Here is a 17,251-nt window from a genome sequence, read left to right on the forward strand (position 1 = left end):
CAGCCATCCGTGGTCAGGTGTACCCTTGACCCAACGCTCTTCGCAAGAGATGACACCACTTGCCTCTCAACTTCACGGTGCAGTTGGGGTATGGCCTTTCTCGAAAAATAAGTGCGGCCTGGCATCTTCCACTGCGGTGTTCCGATGGCCACAAATTTACGGAAGGCCTCAGAGTCCACCAGCCGGTATGGTAACAGCTGGCGAGCTAACAGTTCCGCCACGCCAGCTGTCAGACGCCGGGCAAGGGGGTGACTGGCCAAAAGTGGCTTCTTCCGCTCAAACATTTCCTTCACGGACACCTGACTGCTGCTGTGGGCAGAGGAGCAGGAACCGCTCAAGGGCAGAGGCGGAGTGGAGGAGGGTGCCTGTGAAGGTGCAAAGGAGAAAGCGGCAGAAGCAGATGATGCACCTGAAGGAGGAAGAGGAGAAGGAGGGTGACTTTTCTTTTGTGTGCTGCTGCTGCTTTTGCTCAGGTGGCCATCCCATTGCTGTTTGTGCCTTTTCTCCAGGTGCCTTCGTAAGGCACTTGTCCCTACGTGAGTGTTGGCCTTTCCACGGCTCAATTTTTGTTGGCAGAGCGAACAGATGGCTTTGGTCCGATCTGAGGCACACACATTAAAAAATTTCCACACCGCTGAGCCACCCTGGGATGTGGGCACTATGGGGACCTCAGCAGCTGATGCTGAAGGGCAAGTTGGCTGGCTGTACATAGGTGGCGATACATGGTGCCGGACTCTGCCACCAGCTGTTTCTGACGAAGAGCTGCCCCAGCTTCTTTCAGCAACTTCTCTCCTCCTACTACTCTCTGACTCCCCCTCTGAACTGTCCCCCTCTTCATCTCCTCTATTGGGAACATACAGAGGATCCCTATTACCGTCATCATCGTAGTCATCCTGCCCAGCTTCGCTTGCCTCAGACAAATCCAAACTTGCACCATCAGTAGGTCCTTCATCCTCCTGACACGTTACATCCATAGTGTTGCCGCGTAACTCAGACATATTAGCTGGTGAAAATTCATCTGGCTGTAACAACAATGGCTGTGCATCAGTGATTTCAACACTAAATAATTCTTGCGAAGTGTCAAATGCAGCGGAAGTGGTGCTAGTAGTAGCGCTGGTGGCTGAGCAAGATGAGGTGTTCTGTGTCGCTAAATACTCAACCACGTCCTGACAATCTTGGGAGGTGATGGGACGTGCCTTCTTCCGAGCACTGTACTGTGGGCCAGATCCACACGAAATTACATTTACACGACCTCGCGCAGACCTGCCGGGTAACCTTCCTCTGCCTCTGCCACTACCTCTTCCTCTTCCTCTACCTGTTTTGTCCATATTGGGTATGCACGGAGTGGTATATCACACTGCGTGCACTCACGTAGGTAGGTGGGTTCACTTAACTGCACAGGTATGCGCACTGATGCGGTGGGTTCACTGAACAGAACAGGTATACAGTGGCGGGTTCACAGAACAGGTATACAGTGGCGGGTCCACTGAACAGAACAGGTATACAGTGGCGGGTTCACAGAACAGGTATGCAGTGGCAGGATCACTGAACACAATAGGTATGCAGTGGCGTGTTCACTAAACAGGTATACAGTGGCGGGTCCACTGAACAGAACAGGTATACAGTGGCGGGTCCACTGAACAGAACAGGTATACAGTGGCGGGTCCACTGAACAGAACAGGTATACAGTGGCGGGTTCACAGAACAGGTATACAGTGGCGGGTCCACTGAACAGAACAGGTATACAGTGGCGGGTTCACAGAACAGGTATGCAGTGGCAGGATCACTGAACACAATAGGTATGCAGTGGCGTGTTCACTAAACAGGTATACAGTGGCGGGTCCACTGAACAGAACAGGTATACAGTGGCGGGTCCACTGAACAGAACAGGTATACAGTGGCGGGTCCACTGAACAGAACAGGTATACAGTGGCGGGTTCACAGAACAGGTATACAGTGGCGGGTCCACTGAACAGAACAGGTATACAGTGGCGGGTTCACAGAACAGGTATGCAGTGGCAGGATCACTGAACACAATAGGTATGCAGTGGCGTGTTCACTAAACAGGTATACAGTGGCGGGTCCACTGAACAGAACAGGTATACAGTGGCGGGTCCACTGAACAGAACAGGTATACAGTGGCGGGTTCACAGAACAGGTATACAGTGGCGGGTCCACTGAACAGAACAGGTATACAGTGGCGGGTTCACAGAACAGGTATGCAGTGGCAGGATCACTGAACACAATAGGTATGCAGTGGCGTGTTCACTAAACAGGTATACAGTGGCGGGTCCACTGAACAGAACAGGTATACAGTGGCGGGTCCACTGAACAGAACAGGTATACAGTGGCGGGTCCACTGAACAGAACAGGTATACAGTGGCGGGTTCACAGAACAGGTATACAGTGGCGGGTCCACTGAACAGAACAGGTATACAGTGGCGGGTTCACAGAACAGGTATGCAGTGGCAGGATCACTGAACACAATAGGTATGCAGTGGCGTGTTCACTAAACAGGTATACAGTGGCGGGTCCACTGAACAGAACAGGTATACAGTGGCGGGTTCACTGAACAGGTATACAGTGGCGGGTCCACTGAACAGAACAGGTATACAGTGGCGGGTTCACAGAACAGGTATGCAGTGGCAGGTTCACTGAACACAACAGGTATGCAGTGGCAGGTTCACTGAACACAACAGGTATGCAGTGGCGGGTTCACTGAACAGGTATACAGTGGCGGGTCCACTGAACAGAACAGGTATACAGTGGCGGGTCCACTGAACAGAACAGGTATACAGTGGCGGGTCCACTGAACAGAACAGGTATACAGTGGCGGGTTCACAGAACAGGTATACAGTGGCGGGTCCACAGAACAGGTATGCAGTGGCAGGATCACTGAACAGGTATGCAGTGGCAGGATCACTGAACAGGTATGGAGTGGCAGGATCACAGTACAGGTATGCAGTGGGCTGAGGGCTCACTGAACAGAACAGGTATGCAGTGGCAGGATCACTGAACAGGTATGCAGTGGCAGGATCACTGAACAGGTATGCAGTGGCAGGATCACAGTACAGGTATGCAGTGGGCTGAGGGCTCACTGAACAGAACAGGTATGCAGTGGCAGGATCACTGAACAGGTATGGAGTGGCAGGATCACAGTACAGGTATGCAGTGGGCTGAGGGCTCACTGAACAGAATAGGTATGCAGTGGCAGGATCACTGAACAGGTATGCAGTGGCAGGATCACTGAACAGGTATGCAGTGGCAGGATCACAGTACAGGTATGCAGTGGCAGGATCACAGTACAGGTATGCAGTGGGCTGAGGGCTCACTGAACAGAACAGGTGTGCAGCCAGGAAGAAGTTAAGCCTAACTAATCTTTCCCTATATGAGAGACTGCAGCAGCTCGCCCTACTCTCACTAATGCAGGCACACGAGTGGCCGTAATGGCCGCCGCTGCCTGCCTTATATAAGGGGGGGTGGGGCTCCAGGGGCTAGTGTAGCCTAATTGGCTACACTGGGCCTGCTGACTGTGATGTAGAGGGTCAAAGTTGACCCTCAGTGCATTATGGGGCGAACCGAACTTCTTCCGCAAAAGGTTCGCGTGCGGTACCCGCACGCGAACCACCTACGTTCGCGCGAACCGTTCGGCCCAACTCTAGAAATATCTACAAGGAACCTCTTACAGAGATATTTTTAATAGATTATCTATTTTCGTGTCAATAAAGTTTTGATATTTTTGTACCTGAAGATCCTGCATGAATTTTTTTTCTACAGTCCTTTCTATAATGTACTAAGTCTTGTGAAAGGGTGGAGTGGATGACCCTCAAAAGGACGAAAAGGTTTTTTGTCTTTTCCTTTTTTTAAAAAAGAATATACTCCCAACTACATATAAACTGGCTCACTGGTGAAGGCAGGAAGGTCAGACAAGCAGAGTAGGCAACGTACGGACAGATAAATTACAAAGACAAAAGGCTGATTCAGTGTTAAGTCCAGGCAGAGTCGGCAGCAGGAATCAGATGGGCAGAGGTACAGAATCAGCAAGCAAGAGAGTAGTCAAAGGAAGCAGAAGGTCATAAAAGATAATACAATGCAATTAGTACTTTAAGCTATCAACAGAATCTGGCTAAGTGTGGATCCCCAGCTCCAGCTGGTTCTAGCACACTTTGGGATCTGACTAGGGTTTGAGGGCTAACACGTTAGCATTCGCAACAGCAGACACGGGGCAACTGACAGGCTAGTACTATATATACAGAGATGCCCCACAGCGCCGCCCCCATCACTCAGCCAATCCAAAGTACCGTTGGAGTCAGCCGACTTGGCAGATCAGCTGACTCCCCTTCTATTCGCATAAAGGTCCTGGCGCGTGCGCGTAGCCCTCAATCTATGCGCAATAGAAGGACCAGGCAGAGCAGCAGCATGTAACTGCGCGGCAGAGGCCGCCGGCTGATATGCGGAGATAGCAGCCATGCCGCTTGCCTCTGCGGCGGTATCTCCGCTATCTATTACAGATATGTTTGGAAACCCAACTGAATATTCAACAAATTTTTAAATTCTAGCACAGGCTTTCCAAGGAGGAATAACACCTCTAGGAATATTACGAAGTTTACCCAGAAAATATAAATATGCATTGAATCATATAGATTTGTGGGTTAATAAATGGATCGGATGCAATCAGAATAAATGCATTAGTACATCAATGATACCTATAGCGGGTAAAGAACGGATTTTAGTGCCTGTGACAATATTAGGAATTCCAGTTAGTGATACACAATTATTATATTATCAAATGTTTTATAATGATTTTGCCATGGATGAAGGAAGTACTGATGTTGATCAATTAGATTTATCATCAGGTTTACATTTTCAATCAAAGGTTATTTGTTTGCCTAATCAGGGAAAGCCTATTTACCATTCATGCTATCACAATCAGTCTGTGCATTGCAAGAGTTGAAAAGGTTAACACTCACACAGATCTAATTACACATGTAGAACAAAGAAAGGTTTGCTTCCACGTAATTTCCAGTGAGGAAATGGTTAAAGGTTATTTTAACCCTCCTGGCAGTCTAATAAAATCTGCCAGGGGGCAGCGCAGTAGTCTTTTAAAAAAAAAAATTAAATCATGTAGTGAGCCCAGGGCTCGCTACATCCCCCCCCCCCCCCCCCCTACGATCAGGAAATCCCGTTCAAAGAACGGGATTTCCTGGAGGGCTTCCCCATTGCGACACAACAACCCAGGCCTTGCATGAGGACAAGAAGCGTGCGGATAGCAATTTGCATTTTGTCGCCATGCAGTCATAAATGTAATACAGATGAGAGGTTCAATAAACAGGGACTGGAAACGCTAACCCATCACAGATGTTCATTGTTCATGTTACTTGGTTGGGGTCCGGGAGTGTTGCGTAGTCGTTTCCAATCCAGGATTGATTCATTTTAATTTGAGTCAGATGGTCTGCATTTTCTGTGGAGAGGCGGATACGCCGATCTGTGAAGATGCCTCCGGCAGCACTGAAACAGCGTTCCGACATAACGCTGGCTGCCGGGCAAGCCAGCACCTCTATTGCGTACATTGCCAGTTTGTGCCAGGTGTCTAGTAGGGATGGTCGGAAATGCCAGTTTCCGATTCCGCGGTAAATCCGCATTCCACCATTGCCAAATACCGATTCTGCTTTCCGCTACCAATTTCCGTATTCCAATGCGGAATTTCCGTCGGAAATCGCGGAAATTTCGGCCGAATTTAACATCGATTTTCTCAAAAACTATAAGGTCTTTTTGAAAACTTTTTTTTTGCAACTTGTTCAGGAGATTCTGCTTAATAAACTCTGAAAATTTGGTGTTTCTAGGCCTTACGGGGGCTTTGCTATTAACCGCTAAAGTCGGCGGATTTTTACTGTAATGTAAATGCAGAAAATAGGCAGATCCGGATTTTCTGCATTTTACATTACAGTAAAAATCTTCCGACTTTAGCGGTTAATAGCAAAGCCCCCGTAAGTCCTAGAAACACCAAAATTTCAGGGTTTATTAAGCAGAATCTCCTGAACAAGATGCAAAAAAAAAGTTTTCAAAAAGACCTTATAGTTTTTGAGAAAATCGATGTTAAAGTCGGGTGGAATTTCCGTGATTTCCGGCGGAAATCCGCTTAACGCACTTGCATTACCGATTTCCGCATTCCGATGCGGAAATGCAATTTCCGATCAGAATTTCGGAAATTGCATTTCCGTGGAATCCGAATGAGCATCCCTAGTGTCTAGCTTCGATACCCAATAGTTGAAGGGTGCAGATGGATTGTTCAACACAGCTATGCCATCTGACATGTAGTCCTTGACCATCTTCTCCAGGCGATCGGTGTTGGAGGTGGATCTGCACGCTTGATCCCCCTAAGAGTCCCTACAATGCTAGAAAATGTGGTACTGCTGAGCCATTGCCCTTTGAAAAGATGTGAGATTTTGGAAAGTGAAATAGGGAGGCAATGAAAGCCTATGGGGGATTTTACCAATTTTGGACCCCTGTAACTCTGGTTTGCAGAGATGTAGGGACCCCATCTTTGGAATCCAAGTCTAACAATATGTCTTCTACCTGCATGAGACATTTCGTGAAATTCAGACGTTGCTAACGGCCATGGCTGAGATTTATGTACGTCAGCATCACTACCATTGAAATTGCCCAAATAAACAGGTTTTGTGACCCTAGGCTATGACCTCTTCGGCCTAGGACTGCATTGAACGCGACCCACGCATTGTGCGCATTCTGGACAACACCAATTACTGGGTTTATACCCTTCTGGATCCACGGTACAAACACAATGTTCCAAAACTGCTTGAAGAAAGAGTCAGACAGGTCCAAAATGGAAGAATACCAGCAGGCCCTTGTGGAGACTTTAGAGAGGAGATTGACATTCTCCCCCTCCTCTAGCCAGTTGTACGCCGACAGACTGACTTCCGCAAACCCAGGATGACAAGGAGGGCAGCAAACAGCACAAGCCGCAGCTAGTGCCCAAAAGGGAATGGTATCAGCAGTGTCCTTGGAGTGGGAACATTTTCTGACACTCATGCAGCAGCACACAGAACAGCAAGCGTGCAGATCCACCTCCAACACCGATCGCCTGGAGAAGATGGTCAAGGACTACATGTCAGATGGCATAGCTGTGTTGAACAATCCATCTGCACCCTTCAACTATTGGGTATCGAAGCTAGACACCTGGCACATACTGGCAATGTACGCAATAGAGGTGCTGGCTTGCCCGGCAGCCAGCGTTATGTCGGAACGCTGTTTCAGTGCTGCCGGAGGCATCGTCACAGATCGGCGTATCCGCCTCTCCACAGAAAATGCAGACCGTCTGACTCAAATTAAAATGAATCAATCCTGGATTGGAAACTACTACGCAACACTCCCGGACCCCAACCAAGTAACATGAACAATGAACATCTGTGATGGGTTAGCGTTTCCGGTCCCTGTTTATTGAACCTCTCATCTGTATTACATTTATGACTGCATGGCGACAAAATGCAAATTGCTATCCGCACGCTTCTTGTCCTTATGCAAGGCCTGGGTTGTTGTGTCTCAAAGCGTGGCCTTCTCCTCCTGTGCCACCCTCCTCCTGTTCCATCACGTGTGCTGCTGCTGGGTTAGCGTTACCGGTCCCTTTTCCTGGAACCTCTTCTCTGTATTACATTTATGACTGCATGCCGACAAAAAGCATGTTACCTGTGCAAAGAAAACAGACATTTCTCGCATTTAAAAGACAGTTTTCCCTTTGAAACTTTAAAATCGATTTTCTCAAAAACTATAAGCTCTTTTTGCTAAAAAAAAATTTCCTCTTGTACCCACTCACAATGTGCACATACCCTGTAAATTTGGGGTATGTAGCATGTAGAGAAGCTTTACAAAGCACGAAAGTTCGGGTCCCCATTGACTTCCATTATGTTCGGAGTTCGGCGCGAACACCCGAACATCGCGGCGATGTTCGGTGAACGTTCGCGAACCCGAACATCTAGGTGTTCGCCCAACACTAGCTGAAGGGGATATAAATGCAGTTAGTCTAAATGATGTAAGAATTAATATTACATCTTTGATATCTGAAGATGTTGATAGTTTCCCTATACAATATAATGTTTCACAAATTACTGAATTCCCTTTGGACAAGTGGACAAAAGAAATAATTAAAGATAAAGGATTATTTTCAGCCTTATCAAAAGAATTGCATGCTGCGGAAATTAAATTTAACCATCAGCAAGGAGTATTGGAAAATGTAGAGCATGTGTGAGAGCCGTGGCACCGGACTCCGCATCTCGGACGGAGGCCTCCGCACTCCTGCCGGCGAGTGGTGTAGGGCAGGCAGCGGAGTCCGTGAGCTTGGCGGACTCCGGCGCACACTTGCTACCTGGGGGGTCACCCACTATCTCGCCGGCGCGGAGGCGGCAGATCACGCGTGCACGCGCGACGAGACAGGAACTTTATTGTTCCAGGACAAGAGTCAGCTGACCAGGCCGGTCAGCTGACTCCTGCAGTGCTCTGGATTGGCTGGGGCTCTGGGGCAGCGCTGAGTAGCTCTCTGGCTACAAATAGGACTTGCTGGTCAGTAGCAAGTTGTCTGCTGTCATGAATACTTAGGTGTAAACGCTCAGACCTTAGCTCGGTCCCTAGGTCTTGATATCAAGGATGTCACACCTCAGTTTAGGATTGTATTGCAGACTTTGGCTATCCCTGACTACTCTCTCCTCTTCTCGATTTTGTACCTTTTGCCTATCTGATTCTTAGTTGCCGACCCTGCCTGTTAACGGACTCTGAATCAGCCTTCTGTTCTTGTACTGCTGCTGTCTCTCTGTTGCCAAACCTTTGCCTGTCTGACCTTTCTTTTCCCCAGTGGAAGGTCTCCCACTGGTGGGAAATCTCTGAGGCTTGCCTCTCCGAGACGCCTGCCCTAGCAGACGATTACTGCCAAGGGTCGAGATCCCAATCTTCGCCTGGGCCGAGGATCTCACACATGGGGTTCCCATTCAGAGGTAACCACACCTCTGAGGAATCACCGTGTGGTGGATATTTCCACAATCTTGTATATTGTACAGTTTTGATTGTCATTTTCTGCATACGGTATCCAGCGGTTAGTTGCACTTGCATTATTGGTGATTTTGCAGATCTTCAATAATCAGGTGACATCTGCATTATTGGTGATACTGCAGATCACTAATAATCAGATTCTCTCTGCTTACTGACACCGATCATTACAGCATGATTTTGTTACATTTTCTAGTACATCTTTTTGGAATAGTTTGAAAAAAGCAATAAATACTTTAGGGAAAACTTCAGTAACGTCAGCTGCAGGAAATGTATTGTTACATCCCATAATGATTTTGTTTATAATAGTGGTACTTTGTATAATATGCCAAATAGTCTTAGCATTTAAGATTAAGACATTTTTATAAATTAATGAAAATTAAAAAGGGTGAAGAGTATATCAAAACATTAGTTCAAAGGAAATTTGTAAATTGACTGTCAGTGAAAATACCGAGGAAGGAAATATCTTTGGCTAATCTCTTGAAACTAGAATGATTGAGATATGATTGTGATGTAAATGAAGAATTAATATTGTTGTATTATTAAAATATTAATTAATTTCAATAAAGGGGTACATATGTTATATAATTGATGTATGTATATATTGATATATTCGATAAAGGTCTTGATTGAGATGGATCCATCAATCAACAATGAAGTATTTGTTACCGTAATTAATGATCAAGTCGAATATATGGATATGTATGTATATTTGGTTTTTAAAGTGTCCTTGGCTGAAAGAACAGTTTCAGAGTATCCTGCTGAAGAGAGAATTCCCCTCCCCTGTGTGACTTGAGACACTGTCAAGTTATTTTCAGTAGAAGAATCTGACCTTTTGGGCAGAAAGATGGAGATGTCTGGAGCAGTTGTTGACTGCCATCAAACTGCTGAGCTTAAAGAGGTATTACTATGACAAAGTATAAAGTAATTGGTATCCTCATGAATATGAATCTCGTGAGCTCAGCAGATGCTATTTAGAATAGGAGGAGGAGTAGTGTACTGTCATGTGAAATGAAATTGCCTAAATAGGAATATTGTCCACAGAAGAACCTGGATTTTGTATCAGCTGTTGTGTATTTAAATGAGTGAGAAGGAGGGGTCAGACACACATTCACACATACAGAAGGAACACGCCGTCATCTTTAACTGGACACTTCACGTGTCTCCAGCATACATAAGAGACCTAAAGGGACTCCGAGCAGTGCAGAAACTATGGAAAGATGCACATCATTTTAAAGCTCTCTTTCTCCTCTTTCCAATGATATATAAACCGCCACCCTCCGCCTTTTAGTTTTCGCTATTTTCGCGATTGAAATTGCCACGGCCGCGATTTCGATCGCGAAAATAGAGAAAACTAAAAGGCGTAGGGCAACGATTTAGGTGTCGTCAGAAAGAGGAGAAAGAGAGCTTTAAAATGATATCCATCAAGCCATAGTTATATTGTATTACACAGGGCGACTTTTTGTCAAAGTCAGCAGCTGCATTCAGCAGAATGGAGCTGCTGACACTAGGGAAAGTGTCGGCCTGTGTAATACAATATAACTATGGCTTGATGGATATCATTTTAAAGCTCTCTTTCTCCTCTTTCTGACGACACCTAAATCGTTGCCCTACACCTTTTAGTTTTCTCTATTTTCGCGATCGAAATCGCGGCCGCGGCAATTTCAATCGCGAAAATAGCGAAAACTAAAAGACGTAGGGTGGTGGTTTATATATCATTGGAAAGAAGAGAAAGAGAGCTTTAAAATGATATGCATCTTTCCATAGTTTCTGCACTGCTCAGAGTCCCTTTAAGACCATTATATTTTTAATCTTTTTATTGTTTGAAATTACTTATAACTATTTTTGTTTTGCTGTGAATAATTGTAATCATTGACTTTTTATTATGAAGAAATAGTGTGTATTTAAAACCCTCACTTACTTAAAAATCCTTTCCAGTCTATTAATTTGAATATTATCAAGACGCGCATGTATTGGAAATATTATTTATGAACCTTCAACTTATTTCAAGTAACAAATATGTTCTTGTGGTTGGCTTCAAACAGAGGTGCTAGAGAGATGACCTACATCTTAATAACACAACTTAACATCTTAACTAAGCAGTAACTTTCCTATCAGATATCTCGCTGTATGTATATTTGCCTTGCAGTTACTGTGCTAAGCTATGTATTATAATTGTATGAGTATATCAATATTATCCTACTTCTCTTATATGGATATGTGTATGAGCAAGCAAAAGATATTGATTAAGTAATAATGAATGATAAAGGAGTGATAACTGTCCTATCCTTTCATTTCCCCTCCTTTTAACCGTGATTTAACGGTTAAACTGCGTTGTGACCCTCAACTGGGACAGTAGGATACTTATTAGCCCTAAGGGCCAAATATGGTACATAGATAGGCGTTGGGGCATTTTGGGTGCATTTTTGGACACACCACATGAGCAGTCTGAATGTCAGGTAGATTAGAAAAATGGCAACAATTATACACAGGATAACTATCAACAGGTTTTTAATTCATCCGGTCAGCCATGAGAAATTAAAGAAGTCTGACCAGGAGGTGTCTACATCAGAGTTCTTTTTTAATTCTATTGAAAGGAACTTTTTTATGGCCTCTTTAACTTTCCCATGTGGACCTGTGTTGCCCGGAATGTAAGTGCAACAGGCATCAGAGAGGCCAATAAATTTACAAACCCCACCCTTCTCAGCTAACATATCCAAAGTTATCCTGTTCTGAAAGTTCATTTGAGAGTTTGAACCCAGTCCATCAGCCAAGCCTTGTAAGGCATCTTTGGTATAGTTAACAAATATTTGCTAATTATAATAAATGTAGTTAATCCAGTCTACATTTTTATTCATTGTAACCATTGACATTTTCAAATCAATCAGCCACCTGATTCCGAGCTTTAAATTTATCATGTATAATTACCTTTATAAATGGTGACTGGTAAATCAAGTTTAATAGTCCCAGAAAGAATGGGATATTCATTTTTCCATTTTTCACACTTGGGATCTGTTGTATTTGTACCTGTGTAAAGGCTAAGGAAACATTCCTCTCCACCCTCAGGGAGAGGGACTGTTCCCAGATGAGGCCTAGTGCCCCCACAAACATAACAGTCAGACATATTGTGCTCACGTGCAGTGTACTGCATCCATTCCAACCATAAAATTGTGTGTGAGAAACCTGTTTCAATGGCCAAAGTATCCTCATAGGTGGAGTTTGCTTTAGCAACAATCCCTTGGATCTCATCCCGCTTTATCAGGGGATTATGCGTGTGGGATACTTCTTCATCAGGCCTGTTCGACTTATATTCTGGGTTATTGAACATATCTTTAATAAAAAATGTTATGAATTTAGGAGGTCCACCTCTCCCATCAAGCATGCCAAATATATAACTGCCCGCACCATTTGGGCTTGGGTTTTCAATGTTGAGGACATGTTTACCCAAATGTTTACAGGACAGGCTCATCCTTGATATTAAAGATCTCCCCTTTTTATCCTTCTTATTTAAAGCACTTTCAGGTTGGTATCCCCATGGTCTCCCCGTGTTCCATCCTACAGCTCCCCAAGAGGCAGAGCTACAGGAATATCCCCACTGATCATCTAGTGGGGAGGGGGATTTTCCAGGAGGGAGGAAGGGCATTTAAGAATTTGGCATGCATGGAAGAGATAGGTGGCCACTTGTGTGTTAGATGAGTTGAACCAGAAAGTAATACCCTGATGGTCATTAGCTGCAGTAACATCTACCTGTGTCTGTGTACTGTCTGCAGTCATTGACCTGTTATGCATTCTATGTGTATAAACGCCTGTGTGTTTATTTTCTACCTGAGCGACTGGAATCACCAGAGGGATGATCTTTATGCAATCTTCTTGTGTAGTTTCAGGTGTAGGTGGAATTATACTGGTAAAGAAGCCTGTGGGAACAGGAGGGTGCAACTGCTGGTAACAAATTATCAATTTCCACTAGTGGACCAAAATCATAATGGCAACTTGCTATTATCAATGATAGTTGATAGCAGGTAATACGAGCTAATTATTAATAAGAAAAGCAAAAAGCAAAGTTTCTTCTCCTCTCCCTTCCATTCAGAGAGTTCATTGTTTTCTTCAGGCTGTAGGTAGACGGTCTTCACGGACTTTATAACTGATTCACCTCCTTTGTTCGTGGCCTGGCTACCACCTTTGCCGTTGATCTCCTCAACCTCTGATTGGAACGTTCACTCTGCTCACATGGACCCAAGTGGGGGTCCCCTCCATCAGGACAGCTGTCCTCATCACAGCCACAACCCTGGTGAGTGGCCCTTAGGGGAAATGGTCAGCCTTTCTCCCTCTGGACTACTACGACTACTACCACCACATCTCCAGGACAGAACCCTTCGGTTGGATCCTGTGAACAAAAAGGAAAAGTGCGAGCCAACGTTTCTTTCAATTTGGGCAAAAGTCACAATCATCTTTGTATGGTCCTATTCATCCTCTACCGTCCGAGCCTAACCGAAACACGGCGAATATGATTCTCTACTATACTACGCGACATTACGTTCATGTGACGTTGCTGGCGGCGAGTACGCGGCTTTAGGGATTGTATAGAGGATGACATTTCCACTAGGTTCATTTTGAGATCATGTTCTAATTCCTATGGTTCACGAGTAATATAATCTTCATTCTTACACATTCACATCACGTTTACACTGCTAACACACCTCATCATACTCAGCATCATACACCCATACACAAACACTAACACTAATCCTGAGGTTACACTGCTAACACACCATCATACTCCGCATCATACACCCATACACTAACACCAATCCTGAGATTACACTGCTAACACACCTCATCATACTCCGCATCATACACCCATACAAACACTAACACTAATCTTGAGGTTACACTGCTAACACACACCTCATCATACACCCATACACAACACTAACACTAATCCTGAGGTTACACTGCTAACACACCTCATCATACTCAGTGTTTGTGTATGGGTGTATGATGCTGAGTATGATGAGGTGTGTTAGCAGTGTAACCTCAGGATTAGTGTTAGCATCATACACCCATACACAAACACTAACACTAATCCTGAGGTTACACTGCTAACACACCTCATCATACTCAGCATCATACACCCATACACAAAACACTAACACTGAGTATGATGAGGTGTGTTAGCAGTGTAACCTCAGGATTAGTGTTAGTGTTTGTGTATGGGTGTATGATGCTGAGTATGATGAGGTGTGTTAGCAGTGTAACCTCAGGATTAGTGTATGTATATGGGTGTATGATGCTGAGTATGATGAGGTGTGTTAGCAGTGTAACCTCAGGATTAGGGTTAGCATCATACACCCATACACAAACACTAACAATAATCCTGAGGTTACACTGCTAACACACCTCATCATACTCAGTGTTTGTGTATGGGTGTATGATGCTGAGTATGATGAGGTGTGTTAGCAGTGTAACCTCAGGATTAGTGTTAGTGTTTGTGTATGGGTGTATGATGCTGAGTATGATGAGGTGTGTTAGCAGTGTAACCTCAGGATTAGTGTATGTATATGGGTGTATGATGCTGAGTATGATGAGGTGTGTTAGCAGTGTAACCTCAGGATTAGTGTTAGTGTTTGTGTATGGGTGTATGATGCTGAGTATGATGAGGTGTGTTAGCAGTGTAACCTCAGGATTAGGGTTAGCATCATACACCCATACACAAACACTAACAATAATCCTGAGGTTACACTGCTAACACACCTCATCATACTCAGTGTTTGTGTATGGGTGTATGATGCTGAGTATGATGAGGTGTGTTAGCAGTGTAACCTCAGGATTATTGTTAGTGTTTGTGTATGGGTGTATGATGCTAACCCTAATCCTGAGGTTACACTGCTAACACACCTCATCATACTCAGCATCATACACCCATACACAAACACTAACACTAATCCTGAGGTTACACTGCTAACACACCTCATCATACTCAGCATCATACACCCATATACATACACTAATCCTGAGGTTACACTGCTAACACACCTCATCATACTCAGCATCATACACCCATACACAAACACTAACACTAATCCTGAGGTTACACTGCTAACACACCTCATCATACTCAGCATCATACATCCATACACAAACACTAACCCTGAGGTTACACTGCTAACACACCTCATCATACTCAGCATCATACACCCATACACAAACACTAACACTAACCCTGAGGTTACACTGCTAACACACCTCATCATACTCAGCATCATAAACCCATACACAAACACTAACAATGATCCTGAGGTTACACTGCTAACACACCTTATCATACTCAGTGTTTGTGTATTGGTGTATGATTAGCAGAGGAAAGTGGAAACGCTACTACCACCGTTGTTGCAATCCCAAGGGAGCAGGAACCACAGACCTCAGGAACATGTAGATAAAGAAATGATGTCCCGCTGCACCGAGGGTGGGTGTAAAAAGTTTCTTCCTTTATTTAATACATCAAAAGACACACAAAGAGGCTGCCTCTTTGTGTGTCTTTTGATGTATCAATAAAGGAAGAAACTTTTTACACCCACCCTCGGTGCAGCGGGACATCATTTCTTTATCTATATGGGTGTATGATGCTGAGTATGATGAGGTGTGTTAGCAGTGTAACCTCAGGATTAGTGTTAGTGTTTTGTGTATGGGTGTATGATGCGGAGTATAATGAGGTGTGTTAACGGTGTAACCTCAGGATTAGTGTTAGTGTTTTGTGTATGGGTGTATGATGCTAACACTAATCCTGAGGTTACACTGCTAACACACCTCATCATACTCAGCATTATACACCCATACACAAACTGTTATAAGTTGAATGCTTTGAGATTTTAATCAAATGATATAAAATATTTGATGACTTGATTTCTGCACTTGGCTAAGGGCCCATGCCATTTACAGAATTAAGTTATTGGTATACGATATCATGAGATTGAGATATCAAAGCTATTGTTTAATATAGTGATACCTTTACAATATTGGTTAATGGATATACAGTCAGTATATTGTTTGGTTTAAAAATTAATTTTCAGTAGTTAGCTGAGTTGAGCTTAGCATGTGTCTCTTTCCTTGTGGGGGTTTAGGGTCACAGAGGTCGAGACCATCCTCATTAGGGGAGTAAATATAGATCTCTGGCAAGCCTGGCTTCAGGTTGCGGGAATTCTCTCCCTGGTTACTACATAGACAGATGATGGTTGTTATGTGACGTAGCCTAACCCTAAATTATACTAGCCAGTAAAGGATGCTTTGCTCATGACATGACCATATGTGTTAGAAGATTCAAAATACGTTAGTCCTGAGTTAGCAGAGGAGGCTTCGCACCATATGGAGCAGCGTCATTGTTGGTCCAATCAGAAAGGCAAAGCGGTAGAAGACTGAGGCCTAAGATGTGTATAAGAACTTGCAGGAAGGTCTGGACAAGATCTCACTTATTCTCTCACTCACTCATACACACATTCATTTACTACTACAAATAATAGATTCCGTATACAGACCTTACAGCTATTTATTCATTCTGGTTTTATATCTTTTGTAACTAATTTTTTTGTACCAAAGAACGGTGCCTTATTGAATATTGAACATCAGAAGATTCAATAACTATTAATTAAAATCCTCTTTCACATTTTACTGTCTCCTGAGGACTTTGTTTTTAAAGGAACTATTTTTTAAATCCCAACTTATTTATATTTCATTTGGTGAGCCAGCTACTCGCAAAATTTGATTCACAAAAATTACAGCAGCCACATCGCAACATCGTTTCAAAATCGGGGAACGAGGAAGCAAAGGAAGCGGAGCTGTTTGCTAGAGATGTCGCGAACGGTTCGCCTGCGAATGGTTCCAGGCGAACTTTGGGGGTTCGCGTTCGCCTGCATCAGGCGAACTTTTGCGGAAGTTCGATTCGCCCCATAATGCTCTATTGAGCAAAACTTTGACCCTCCATATCACTGTCAGCAGACACATTATTGCCAAACACACTTCTCTCACTGCTGGAGGCCCACCCACCCTCCTCCAAGCAAGGTCCTTTATACCATTTGACTCAGTTGTCTGCCTACACTAATTAGATATGGGACAGCTGCTACACACTCTGCTAGGGAGATTTTAATTAGCCTCTTGTGAGTCTCCTCCCTCCTCCCACCTCCTTCTACCCTTCTACCTATTCCCT

This window comes from Hyperolius riggenbachi, chromosome 11 (genome assembly GCF_040937935.1).
Source record: "Hyperolius riggenbachi isolate aHypRig1 chromosome 11, aHypRig1.pri, whole genome shotgun sequence".
In the NCBI taxonomy this organism is placed as follows: Eukaryota; Metazoa; Chordata; class Amphibia; order Anura; family Hyperoliidae; genus Hyperolius; species Hyperolius riggenbachi.